The sequence below is a fragment of the Podarcis cretensis genome (assembly GCF_951804945.1).
Source record: "Podarcis cretensis genome assembly, chromosome: 3".
Lineage (NCBI taxonomy): Eukaryota > Metazoa > Chordata > Lepidosauria > Squamata > Lacertidae > Podarcis > Podarcis cretensis.
In genome coordinates this window covers 62,705,548-62,719,163 of record NC_137172.1, presented here as the reverse complement: position 1 = coordinate 62,719,163, position 13,616 = coordinate 62,705,548, and the positions used below count along the sequence as shown (strand labels likewise).

At 44.8% G+C, this 13,616-nt stretch overlaps 1 long non-coding RNA gene across 5 annotated transcripts in view; it reads left to right on the top strand.

The window, feature by feature from the left end:
* LOC307213476 overlaps positions 1-13,616 on the top strand; it is a 106,148-nt gene that overhangs the window by 30,226 nt on the left and 62,306 nt on the right. For 4 of the 5 annotated variants that reach the window (XR_013837520.1, XR_013837521.1, XR_013837523.1 and 1 more), the window contains exon 2: positions 4,803-4,914. This is a non-coding gene — a long non-coding RNA (uncharacterized lncRNA). Of the gene's footprint in view, positions 1-4,802; positions 4,915-5,515; positions 5,596-13,616 lie in introns of all 5 variants that reach the window. The other variant, XR_013837522.1, reaches the window with a different exon arrangement.

Here is a 13,616-nt window from a genome sequence, read left to right as displayed (position 1 = left end):
TCAGCCTGCTGTTATCTACTTCGCAATAACTAGCCATACTGCTCCACAGACAAAACATTTCCCTGCTCTCCATCTTTGCCTGCCAGCATTAATATGCATGCTTTCCTACAAATATATGTGTGCCCGAACTTAACTGTATGCAAAATAGGACGGGAAGAAATGCTTGAGTATTTAAAACACTCTATTTTAAAATAGTGATGACTGCATGTTTCCCCCCCCCCCCACAGGAAAATAGTGTTATCTGGTTTCATGGCAGGAGTACAGCACACACACAAAACTAGTACATTCGAAAATAGCAAAACACAACAGATTTACAGGTCATGTATTAGTGTAGCAATTGAAGTTTATTTTAATTTTTAAGAAAATAAGTATTGCTAGCTAAATACACAAAAAAAAGAATGTCCAAACACGAAGATAACAGTACAGTGGCACCCCGGGTTACATACACTTCAGGGTACATATGCTTTAGGTTACACACTCCGCTAACCCAGAAATATTACCTCAGGTTAAGAACTTTGCTTCAGGATGAGAACAGAAATCGTGCTCCTGCAGCACGGCAGCAGTGGGAGGCCCCATTAGCTAAAGTGGTGCTTCAGGTTAAGAACAGTTTCAGGTTAAGTACGGAGCTCCGGAACGAATTAAGTACTTAACCTGAGGTACCGCTGTATATAAATGTGGGGCCCTGCAGCACATTGTTTCAGTGTATCACTGTGCTACCTGTGACTGTGGTTGATAGTCCTGAAAAAAACAAAGTTAGAATTGGCACTACTCAGAATAAATTATTTCCTGTCAAAAGGCACAACTGAAAGCCTTCAGTGATAAAAACAAAAGCATTGTTTTCTGCAAATATGCTACTGTACACTTTGTCCAGAACCTTTAACCCAAGATTTCCATTAGACTAAAGTAGGAGGATTATGGACTAAGAGGTAAATCTTGTCCTATTCTTTGGGAGCCGGTTCCCCTTGATAGTGCCCTATGGCATGCTGGCAAATCCTAACAAATTGGTCTCTTTAAATTTTATTCTGCCCAGCCATAAATAAAGCCTTTTAAAATAATTTTAACAGCAGCAGCAGCAGCAGCAGCAGCAGCAGCAGCAACAACAACAACAATATCTGATAGCCTGGCTTTTTATCAAAAAAACTAAATTACAGTGGTACCTCGGGTTACATACGCTTCAGGTTACATACGCTTCAGGTTACACACTCCGCTAACCCAGAAATAGTGCTTCAGGTTAAATACTTTGCTTCAGGATAAGAACAGAAATCGGGCTTTGGCGGCGTGGCAGCAGCAGGAGGCCCCATTAGCTAAAGTGGTGCTTCAGGTTAAGAACAGTTTCGGGTTAAGAATAGACCTCCGGAACGAATTAAGTACTTAACCTGAGGTACTACTGTATGTTCCTTAAGCATTTGGGGAACTTGGAGACACAATTTACGAAACAGGCAACAAAGTAAAAATTGAGCAGTTTGAAAGCTGGAATAGATTAGAATCTGGCTCGCGACATAAAGAGAGGAATAACAATTTATAAATGGGAAAGGAGCATGTAAAAGGCTTCTTTCAGATGGCGAGAATATTAAAAAGCCAGTTATTTAATGTATTACATTTATATCCCACCTTTCTTCTGTCGGGGAACCCAAGGTGATGTACATGGGGTCACCCATCCAGACCTGCTTAGGTTCAGCAAGGCGATGGCGTCATGGGCCAGTTGGATTTCTGACCCTTTGAGCAGTGTGTCAATAAAATAACATATTCTTCTAAATGAGGGCAGGGCAGTTATGTTTCGAGTGCAAAGTGCTGTCAGTGGGATCTAGTCTAGCATTTAGGTCACCTGCCAGAATCAAAGATGAATGAGGATTTTTCATAGTGAGGTCGGCCGCATAGGCCTCAAGCTCCTCCCGCAGTGCTCTGATCTGGAACTTATGCCTCAATGCGGGGATGCAGGAGTCTATTAACACTATACAACAGAATTGGAATTGAGTTTTGACTGCCATTGCATGTGTCTTAAAAGAGGGGAGGGGAGTTATACAGTGGTACCTCGGGTTACATATGCTTCAGGTTACATACGCTTCAGGTTACAGACTCCGCTAACCCAGAAATAGTGCTTCAGGTTAAGAACAGTTTCAGGTTAAGTACAGACCTCCGGAACGAATTAAGTACTTAACCCAAGGTACTACTGTAGTAGCTTGTGAAGCTGAAGAAACAAGAATTCCCAGTTCCTCCTCTTGCTCTTCCAAAGCTGCCCCTTTTTACTTCCCCTATGGAGAAGGTATGAAAACCATTGAAGGACGTCTCCCCAGTATACCAAGTTTCCTGGAAAAGAAAAATATCAAAGCAAGTGAAAAAGATGATGAAGCTAGTGTCTTTTGTGGATGCAGCACAACCAGCCACATTCCAGGTTAGAAGGGCAATCTTATGCTGATCTTTTCATGGTCATGAAGGTACTTTTCCAGCAACAAATTGAGTACCTGAGGTACTTGGATCTTGTAGAAAGAGGACCTGGGTAATTGAGGCTGCTCCTCCTCTGTTGCAGGCAAGTGTGCTATTGCATTCAAATCTGACTCCTCCGACTTCTGCCATGGCTCAACGAAAGTATCTGGGCAGATCAATGCAGCATGAGCAGCAAAGCGAGGGTCTCCAGCAAGCAGGAATCCTGCTACCCTGTGTGGAGAGCACTGCTCCCACTCTTTAGGCTCTCTCATTGAGAGCCAGGCAGATGTCATTGCCATGCCTGCTTCACTGTAGCAGTTAAAGGTATAGGTAAAGGGACCCCTGACCAGTCGTGGCCGACTCTGGGGTTGCGGTGCTCATCTCGCTTTATTGGCTGAGGGAGCCAGCATACAGCTTCCGAGTCATGTGGCCAGCATGACTAAGCCGCTTCTGGTGAACCAGAGCAGCGCACGGAAACGCCGTTTACCTTCCCGCCGGAGTGGTACCTATTTATCTACTTGCACCTTGACGTGCTTTCAAACTGCTAGGTGGGCAGGAGCTGGGACCGAGCAACAGGAGCTCATCCTGTCACGGGGATTCGAACCGCCGACCTTCTGATCGGCAAGTCCTAGGCTCTGTGGTGTAACCCACAGCACCACCCACGTCCCACTGTAGCAGTTATTCCCCACCAAATCAGTTCAAGGAAGGGAGTTGTAGTTCAACCACATTTGGAGTGCCAAAGGTTCCCCACCCCAGCCCTAGTATATGGACCGTCTAGGGATACACAGAAATGCTGCATACTGACCCAACGTTCTTTCACACTTTCACCTGGCATTTTCCATTCTACTGCGGTTGGTATATTTTGCACAACTGCCTTCTGTGTGCCTGGATGGATGACAGAGAAGCGCATTGGAGTTTGTGTGTAGAAACTAGCCTACCGTCCTATACAAAGGTAAAACATTATTCTTGTGCTCACAACTGGGCCCACCCACCACTCATTGGGATGATTTCCCATGTAGGCCATAGCTGGCATTTCAGAGGAAACAGGTTTGCAATCCTGTGGATTACTAGATTACTGATAAATGGCCTCGGCCCTGTATATCTAAAGGAGCGTCTCCACCCCCATCGTTCAACCCAGACACTGAGATCCACTGCCGAGGGCCTTCTGGAGGTTCCCTCACTGTGAGAAGTGAGGTTACAGGGAACCAGGCAGAGGGCCTTCTCGGTAGTGGCACCTGCCCTGAGGAACACCCTCCCATAAATTGTCAAGGAAATAAACAACTATCCTACTTTTAAGACATCTGAAGGCAGCCCTGTTTAGGGAAGTTTTTAATGTTTGATTTTTTTAAATATTTGATTGGGAGCCGCCAAGAGTGGCTGGGGAAACCCAGCCAGATGGATGGGGTATATTAATAATAATAATAATAATAATAATAATAATAATAATAAATTGAAGGCAGGACCCTACAGCAGCAAGCACTGAGGAGTCCCTGCCCTGCATAGATTCAAGTGAATGCAGGAAATGTGAGAGAAGTAATAAAAAAGCAAATAATCCTGTAATTTGACTAGTGAGATTGATGCTGAGGAAGAAGATTTGTGTTTGGGTCAGGGACATCATAACAGGTTTTCCTGGGTTCTGTGAGCACTGGATGCTGCTGCATTGCTGAGGTTAGCAAGCTGTGCATCTTTGTTAAGTCCCTGGATAGGAGACCACTGGGTGTAACACACACACACACACACACACACACTATGCCACACAAACACACACCCTACCACACTAATACATAAAACTAATTACTAACCAACATTGATGGATGCTGTGCTGATCACCTTGGATAATTAGCTTTTTCATGTTTCTGCTTGTTTCTGTTTTATTGCAAATTAAAATAAACTTCCCTTGAGATATTAAAAGTTGACCCGCAAGTCTGTTGTATTTTGCTATTTTTATATGTACTAGCTTTGTGTATGCCGTTTCTCTGTGCCTTTGCCACAAAGCCAAATAACACTATTTCCCCCGAAAACATGTGCAGCCGGCGCTGTTTAAAAATATATGATTGTAACTTAATATGCATGTGCTCCCCATCTATTGTGAATCAAAAACAGATTAAAAAGTTTGCTCATATCTGCAGAGAACTATGAATACTAGCACTGAAAGATGAAGATCTGGGTGATGTTCTGCCCCAGAACCATTATTACAATAGAGATTGTGTCACTAAGTATCTAATGGAGGAAATATTTATATGATAGTATGTAGTAGATGGTCCAAAACTTTGGGATCCATAACAATTTTAAAAACAAACAAAAATAATAAGGCTTTATTGTGTATTCTAGACAGCTTAGACTAGCTACAAAATGCTTCCGTTACTTCTTTCTTACAGACGTCCTGCTGGGGATGGTTCACAAAAAGAAAATCAACACCCAACAACATTGGTCCAGGAAGTAAGCTCCATAGAACTCAATGGGGCTTTATATCTGCAAAGCAAAGCTACTGTTAGTGGTGTTTACTGTAAACAGCACCAAGGCGGTGGGCAAAATTGCAGTCACTGAGAGGGGTGATTTTGCGTAGGAAATTGGCACTAGGCCTGGATCCATATTGCTAGCGTATTGCCAGCATATCACTTTATCTTCAAAGTAAAAATGGTCAGTTTTAGCATACAACCCATGAATAATGCAACAGGTACTTTGATCCTGAAACTGTTTTAAAAAATGAAAAAGTTTAACACAGGTTTCTGGGTGAGAACTTGCCTCATTTTGCAACGCCAAATTAAAGCACTGATATAATATATACTTATCTACTTACTTTACTTTAAAATGTATATGTATTGGAGTTGATTACTTTCGGGTATTGTATAATAAATTAAATTAAATGTGTTGAATGAGCCAACTCTGGAAAAAAATCACTTTTAGGTAGTTTGCACAGCAAGCCTGGCCCTGTACGGAAGACCATGTAAAACACTGATGTTGTTGGTTTGTGGAGAGGAGGAGGGAACTTCAGGAACTGCACCTTTCACAGGCCTACAAAGAACACAAGAGGATTCAGGGTGCAATTTGCAAATAACAGTTTTTCATCTTTTCCTTTTCAACACGAAAGAGAGACCCTCCCGGTGTTTTGTGGCAAAGACTGTGCATTGAAATATTTCAAATCACTGAACGCTGGTGTCCAGCTGAAGGGTATGAGGTTGCAAACTTTCCTCCAAAACCTTTGACTTCTGCAGTCCTCGCTTCTTTCTCAGTTAGTCTCCTGTTCCTGCGTTCTTGTCTTCCAAGGATCAGGTGGGGCTCTCCAGGCATATTTGTACCTACAACTCCACAGGCTTCAAGAGGTCCTAGTCTGTCCCCATTTCTCCAGGCCAGAAGCATTCTCATTTTCTTCTTTCTCAAGCTGTCAGTACTGGAGTGTGTTGGTCATCCTGGAAGGGTATTTGTGGCATTGAACCCTGGTGGCACCCCTTGACCACCTATAATTTCAGGCATTTTGAAGGATCAGCAAGATGCAAATGTAGGCACTCACAACACCAAAATGCAAGCCTAAGCAGGAACATGGAAAATTGCTCATGCAAATAGACCTCAGATAATTTCTTTTGCTAAGTGAGGGGAAAAAATCCTATCTCAGAGGAAGGCTGAGCAACAATACATCAATATTTTACAGTTAATTTTATGAAGTGATCTGAAAGCAAGGTGGGCTGTTAATAAATAACATTAGTGTTCTCGTGGCTACTACTGTGTAATCTTCATTTGAAAGTGTAATCCTGTTTTCATGATATATCAGTGCAAGTTGCTATGAACAAGGTCACAAAGAGAGGATTATGCATGTATACAAATGATATCAAATATCACATACAGTGGTACCTCAGGTTAAGTACTTAATTCATTCCGGAGGTCCGTTCTTAACCTGAAACTGTTCTTAACCTGAAGCACCACTTTAGCTAATGGGGCCTCCTGCTGCCGCCGTGCTGCCGGAGCATGATTTCTGTTCTTATCCTGAAGCAAAGTTCTTAACCTGAAGCACTATTTCTGGGTTAGCAGAGTCTGTAACCTGAAGTGCATGTAACCTGAAGTGTATGTAACCCGAGGTACCACTGTACATATAAGGCTAAATAAGCAATCATATTTCAAGAAGCCATTATCAAGACTAGTTTGTATGAGAATTTTTTAAAAATCCCAGTATTTTATAGATTTAATATTTAATTTGGTTAACTAGGGATGGAGGACAAATTCGATTCAGTTCAGATTTAATGTTGAATTTACCTAATTTGCACTTTCTGAAACAATTCAAGTTTAGGTTATAATGGTTTGATATGTTTTACTTGCTTTTATAATTGTACATTATATTGTTGAAAACCACCCTGTGACTCTTTGTTGAAGGGGAGTAAGAAATGTAACAAACAAACAAACAAACAGCGATACTTTAAAATATTTAATACTCAGTCTCATACACAGGAGAGATTACACTGGGATGGGCACTTATGGTTCAAGGATAGGGACCTCATGTATTGGCTGGTCATATTTAGTTTGGCCCATTATTGCAAGTGATGTGCTGGGCAACAAGTGTGTGCGGGGAAACACATTTCCCTAATAATGAAACATAAATTAAAATTATTGCAGTTGGAATACTGGGAGGATACAGTTGCCTTGAAACAGAAGCACTAATTGGAGGAAGCAATCTGTATTACCAACAATGGAGTAATTTATGTTCAATTATCTTGTGGGGGGAAATCATTTAGGAAAGCTCTAAGAATGGAAATCGAGGCGGATATGAAATTCAAACTTGACTGAAACTAGGCTAAAATGCAAGTCCATTTAAAAACGATATTTTCACTCACACAAAGGACTAGAGAATTGTTTATTTTTCATACTCCTTCATTATTGATATTTCCTACTAAATTGAAGTATGGTTCACCCACAGATCACTCTGTGGTTCATGTATAACCTCTTAAGAGTTTTCTGAGCTTCTGGAAGAAACTGGCTACGTGTTTCCCAACTTTTGTCATTTGCTGCGAAGGCTAAAATTTCACTTGCATTTACTGTGAGGTTGTAATTTTTGTTTCATTTGGATTCTCAAAGGCCATCCCCTGTCAGCTGCTTCTTGCACTGCTGGTTGTGTGATTTAGAGCTAAGCTGGACACACTGGAAGCAATAACCAGAACAAAGTTTCAGCACTGATGGCAGTGGTGGTTGGTGCCAAATGGGATGGGGGGGGGGCAGAAGGCAAGGAGACCAACAGCAGGTGAAGCCAGACAAGGGTAGGAAGACAGTGTCGCCTCCTAGACTGGTTGTTAGTAAGAAGACATGCAGGTGGGGGCAGGCTGAGACAAGGTGAGTTTAGTGGGGCAATGGCCCATTTGCCTCAATGAACTTTGACTGACAGCATGCGACAAATTACAACTATTCCTCCGCTGTCTCATTCCCCTTCTATGCTCTTTAGGCAATATGGATTTTGTATGAATATCTGCAGGCATGTGGCAAACTATTCAGTCCCTTCCCTGGCCCCATTTACACACAGGTGTAGTAATGTACCACTGAGCAATCGCTTCTGATGGTGTTGCGTTATGGCTAGGATGCACTTGTGGTGTTTTCATTACTCATATTATGACCAGAGGTTGAATTACTGTTAAGAGTGTCATGTATGAGACAGTGACCTGAGTACAAGACTGGTATGAAATGGTTAAAGATGAATTTAATGGCTGACTATTGAAAAACAACTCCATATAAGGGACAAGGAGGGTTCTGAAACATACACATAAGGGGGAAAAAATGAATTGAGGAAGTTGTCTTTCATGGACTGTGGTTGGATGAGAGATGGTGAAATTCTGGCAGAAGGATCCTAAATTGCTTCAGTTCCTACATTTAGCATCCTCAGGGACATGGTATTCTGAGGTACGAAGCAAATAATTGCTCTATGGGCCGTGCTCGTGGCTATGTCGACTTCCATATCTGCAACACATTTTCTTAGTATCACACCAGACAAGTTCATATTTTCATTCTCTCATCATTCCCACCCCAAACTCCTTGTAGTTTATGGGTAGTAGATTAGTGCCCAGAAACTCGGCTAAAGTAGCAATTAATTTCAGGCGCTGGAAACACTTGCGCATGCCTCAGCTTTGAAGTAGTTCACTCAAGGGGATTCTGCAGATTAGCTGATGGATCCTGACAGGGTGTCACCAGAAAGAACCGGAGACATTGTTGTTCTAGCAAATTTCCCAGCTGGATGAATAGGTGTCTACCATAGATGCTTATTTTGTATTGGTTTTTAATTTATTTGCTATTCTCTCTCCCACTCATTCCCTCTCTCTCTCTCTCTCTCTCTCTCTGTGTGTATGTGTTTAAGCTGTTTTATTGTATTTTGTACGTCACCTTGAGAAGTGTGTCTGTAGATGGCTAATAATAATAATAATAATAATAATAATAATAATAATAATAATGCACATGAAGACAGCAGTAGAAAACCAAACCAAAACTCCAACTCAGGAGCATTAAAATTATTCCAATGACACTTGAAAACCAATTCATTTTAAAAAGCTATTTATAATCCAAATAAAATTTTGAAAAGGAAAGGATTTATTATTTTCCAAAAGTTACCACAGAGAGTGACTGGGACTCAGAGGACGAGAGGAAGCTCCAAAAACAAAGTTGAACAAACTTTCATACCACTTCCTTTTTTCTCCCACAGTTCCACTTTCTCCCCCCTCCCATTTTGGGCATTCTACCGTATCAATTCTACTGCAGGGACGTGGGTGGTGCTGTGGTCTAAATCACTGAGCCTAAGGCTTGCTGATCAGAAGGTTGGCGGTTCGAATCCCCGCGATGGGTTGAGCTCCCGTTGCTCGGTCCCTGCTCCTGCCCACCTAGCAGTTCGAAAGCATGTCAAAGTGCAGGTAGATAAATAGGTACCGCTCCGGCGGGAAGGTAAACGGCGTTTCCGTGCGCTGCTCTGGTTCGCCAGAAGCGGCTTAGTCATGCTGGCCTCATGACCCAGAAGCTGTACTCCGGCTCTCTCGGCCAATAAAGCGAGATGAGTGCCACAACCCCAGAGTCATCTGCGACTTGACCTAATGGTCAGGGGTCCCTTTACCATTACCTTTACCAGATCAATTTAGAAAAAGCAGTCAAAGAAAGAAAGCTACTAATGTGAAATATTGAAAAAGGAGAAAATAGAAAAGACATTTGCTATGACCTGGACACAAACACACACACGATTTATGGGAATAGTAGTGTTACTGTTGGCATTTTTAAGTTAACAATAGAGCTGCTTGATTGCTGATCGATTGCTTGGATAAATCGATTTTAAACCTTTTGCATGACTAAAAAGTGCCCCTAGTGAATGCGGCAGCAACTTTTCAAAATGTTGTTGTTTTTTTTTTATTATTATTATTATTATTATTATTATTATTATTATTATTATTAAAATGAAAGAAATTGCATTTTTTTTCAAAATGCAGGGGCTACCTAAGAAGATCTGTCACATAAGAGAAAACCTCTTGTCTACAATGACACTTGCTACAAAGGAATGCATATTTAATTGACAAATCAATTAATCAGTTAAACCATTAGTCAACTGAGGGATTTTTAATGGGATGACAGTCCTAATTAAAAACAACCAGCCTGTTGTGGATATTAAATATGAATTACCTGTCTCAGTGCTGGAGACTAGAACCTGCAGTCAATTCATGCAGCCATGCAGAGTGGAATGGTCCAAAGGGGGGGGGGGGAGGAGCCAAGAACTCAGATTTCCTTAACATTCCCTAAATGGTTTGGGACCAAGTTACTTAAAGGACTGTCTATGTCCAAACAAACCTGCTTGGAATCTGAAATCAGCTGCAAAGGTCCTGATTTCAGGCTGCTGCCGCTTCGCCGTGAGTTTGTGGGGAGGGCTCTTCCCCCTGCAAGCCCATTCTCCTCCTTGGGCCTGGGGGCGGGCCCCATACTCCACCTCAGCATATAAGGCTCCAAGGAGGCCTCGGGCTTCGCCGTGAGTTTGTGGGGAGAGTTCTTCCCCCTGCAAGCCCACTTCACCAGGCCAGGGGGCGGGGCCCACACTCACCACCACCACAACTTTAAGGACACTGGTGCTGCTGCAGCAAATGTTTAAAATGTTTTTATATATTTTAAAGTGTTTTAAAAGTGTTTTTACTTTTTACTATGTTGTACCACCATAAACGGTGGTTTTTATCCATGTATTTTTGTTTTGTTTTGTTTTATTTTGGGTTGGGGTGGGATGGTTGTTGAGTGGGGTGGGGATTGGTTTTGTTTTGGTGTAATTGTTTTTTGTTTGTTTGCTTTTATATTTTGTAAATGGAGGCGAGTATGAGCCTTGGGATTCCTACTGTGGAGGAGCGAGGGAGGTATGGCGGTGGGGGCAGATGTCATAGGCGAAGGGGATCGAGATACGGATATGCTCGTACCCCTTCCAATCTGCGCCCCATCCCGAGAGACGAGGGTAGGGTGAGCAAGAATTACTCACCTCCGTCACTGGTGGTGTGCAATGCCAGGTCTATAGGCAACAAAACCACCACCCTGCGAGATTTCTTCATCTTGCAGGGGGTCGACCTGGCTTGTGTGATGGAGACCTGGGTGCGCGATGGGGATACTGTTACCTTACGAGAGATGGCGCCCCCGGGTTTCTCCGTCCTCCACCAGTCGCAGACTGTGGGCCGGGGGGGGGAGGGGTGGCATTATTAATCTGGGAAGACAGTTCTTTCAGGGCTCTACCATCGCCATCGATCCCCAGCATTGAATGTGTTGGCCTAGTGTGGTGTTCCGAGGTGAGCTTGGCTGTCTGGCTGGTGTACTGGCCACCTAGCACACCAGCAGCCACCCTGTCAGGCCTGCTGGAGGCGGTGGCCGGCTGGGCCTTAGAGTTCCCTAACCTATTGGTATTGGGGGACTTCAACATCCATGCTGATGCCACTCCCTCCTCACAGGCTCTGGACCTGGTGTCTTCCATGGTGACACTAGGGCTCTCCCAGTTTGTTTCGGGCCCCACACATAAGCAGGCCACACGCTTGATTTGATCTTTGGCGTCGGTATAGATGTGATCATGTTTCCTTCGATGAAGGTGCCATGGTCTGATCACTACGCTCTGAAAGCCAGGATTGACATTCCACCCCCACCCTGCTTAGGTGGTGAGCCGATTTGGGCTCGCCCGCAGAGGCTGATGGACCCTGATAGATTCCGTCAAGCCTTGCGGGACCTTTCTCCCCCTGGCGACTCATTGACTGAGCTTGTTGAGGGCTGGAATACCCAGCTCTTGGCAGCCATCAATGAGATCGCACCTAAGCGCCCTCTGTGACCCCGCAGAAACCGGGCTCCCTGGTTTACCGAGGAGCTCCGGAAAATGAAGTGGGACCTCAGACGGCTAGAGCGAGTATGGCGGGGTGCCCGTGACGGAGCTTCAAGAACATCTTATAGGGTTTTTATGAAAACCTACGAGATGGCAGTGAAGGCCGCTAAGAAGTCCTACTTCTCGGCCTCCATTGCATCCGCTATCTATCGCCCGGCGCAATTATTTAGTATAATTTGGTCTTTAACGTCCCTCGAAGGACAGCCAAATTTAAATAACAATTTGACACACAGCTTTCTTGCGGAGAAGGTCCTGTTGCTCTGTCATGACCTCCCTGCCAATTTGGATACAATAAAGGAACTGGAGGCCCCTCGACTGTCCTCGGGTCCAGTATTGGACCACTTAGACCGGATATCCCCAGCCGATGTGGACAGACTCCTCCGAGCTGGAAAGCCCACCACCTGTCCTCTTGACCCGTGCCCGTCTTGGCTGATTAGAGCATGTCCAGACGAGGTGCGGGCCCCCCTGGGGGATATCATCAATTTGTCCCTTGGCACCGGGACATTCCCAGGGGAACTGAAGGAGGCAGTGGTGCGCCCGCTTTTAAAGAAAACATCATTAGATCCCTTAGATCTATCCAATTACCGCCTGGTTTCGAATCTTCCATTCCTGGGTAAGGTGATTGAGAGAGCGGTTGCTGAACAGCTTGGTAGGTTTCTGGATGAAACATCAGCTCTGGATCCATTCCAGTCCGGCTTCCGCGCTGGTCATGGGACGGCTCTGGTCGCCCTAACAGATGATCTTCGCAGGCAGCTGGATCGAAGTGGGTCGGGGCTGCTGATTCTTCTAGACCTGTCAGCAGCCTTCGACATGGTCGATCATGAACTCCTGGACCACCGCCTTGCCGACGTGGGGATCCAGGGCACAGTCCTTCAATGGCTGTGCTCGTTTCTCTCTGGTCGGGGACAGAGGGTGGCGCTTGGGGGTAATTGTCATCCCGCTACTCCTTGGTGTGTGGAGTGCCCCAGGGTGCGATACTCTCCCCGATGCTTTTTAACATCTTTATCCGCCTCCTCGTCCAGCTTGTCCAGAGTTTTGGGCTGGGCTGCCATCAGTATGCTGATGACACCCAACTCTATCTGTTGATGGATGGCCATTCTGACTCGGCCCCAGACACACTGATCAGATGCTTGGAAGCTGTGGCTGGATGGTTATGTGGGAGCCGGTTGAAGTTAAATCCTTCGAAGACAGAGGTCCTCTGGCTGGGACGGGACGATATGGGATTGAGGGGGCAACTCCCATCTCTTGTGGGGGTGCAATTAGTGCCAGCACCGTCCGTTAAGAGCTTGGGTGTAATCTTCGATACCTCCCTCTCCATGGAGGCACAGATTGCAGCTATAACAAAGGCGGCATTTTTTCATCTCCGTCAAGCTAAGCAGTTGGCTCCTTACCTCTCTCGCCCTGACCTAGCCACTGTGATCCACGCGACGGTCACCTCCAGACTGGATTATTGTAACTCGCTCTACGTGGGGCTGCCCTTGAGACTGACCCAGAAACTCCAGCGGGTGCAGAATGCCGCAGCGAGACTCCTTACGGGGTCTTCGCTGCGAGATCACATTCATCCGGTGCTATACCAGCTGCACTGGCTCCCGGTGGAGTACAGGATCAGGTTTAAGGTGCTGGTTTTAACCTTCAAAGCCCTATACGGCCTAGGACCCTCGTACCTACGGGACCGCCTCTCCTGGTAAGCCCCACAGAGGAACTTACGGTCTTCAAATAAAAACATCTTGAAGGGCCCAGGCCACAGAGAGGTTAGGCTGGCCTCAACTAGAGCCAGGGCTTTTTCGGCTGCGGCTCCAACCTGGTGGAACGCTCTGTCACAAGAGACAAGGGCCCTGCAGGACTTGACATC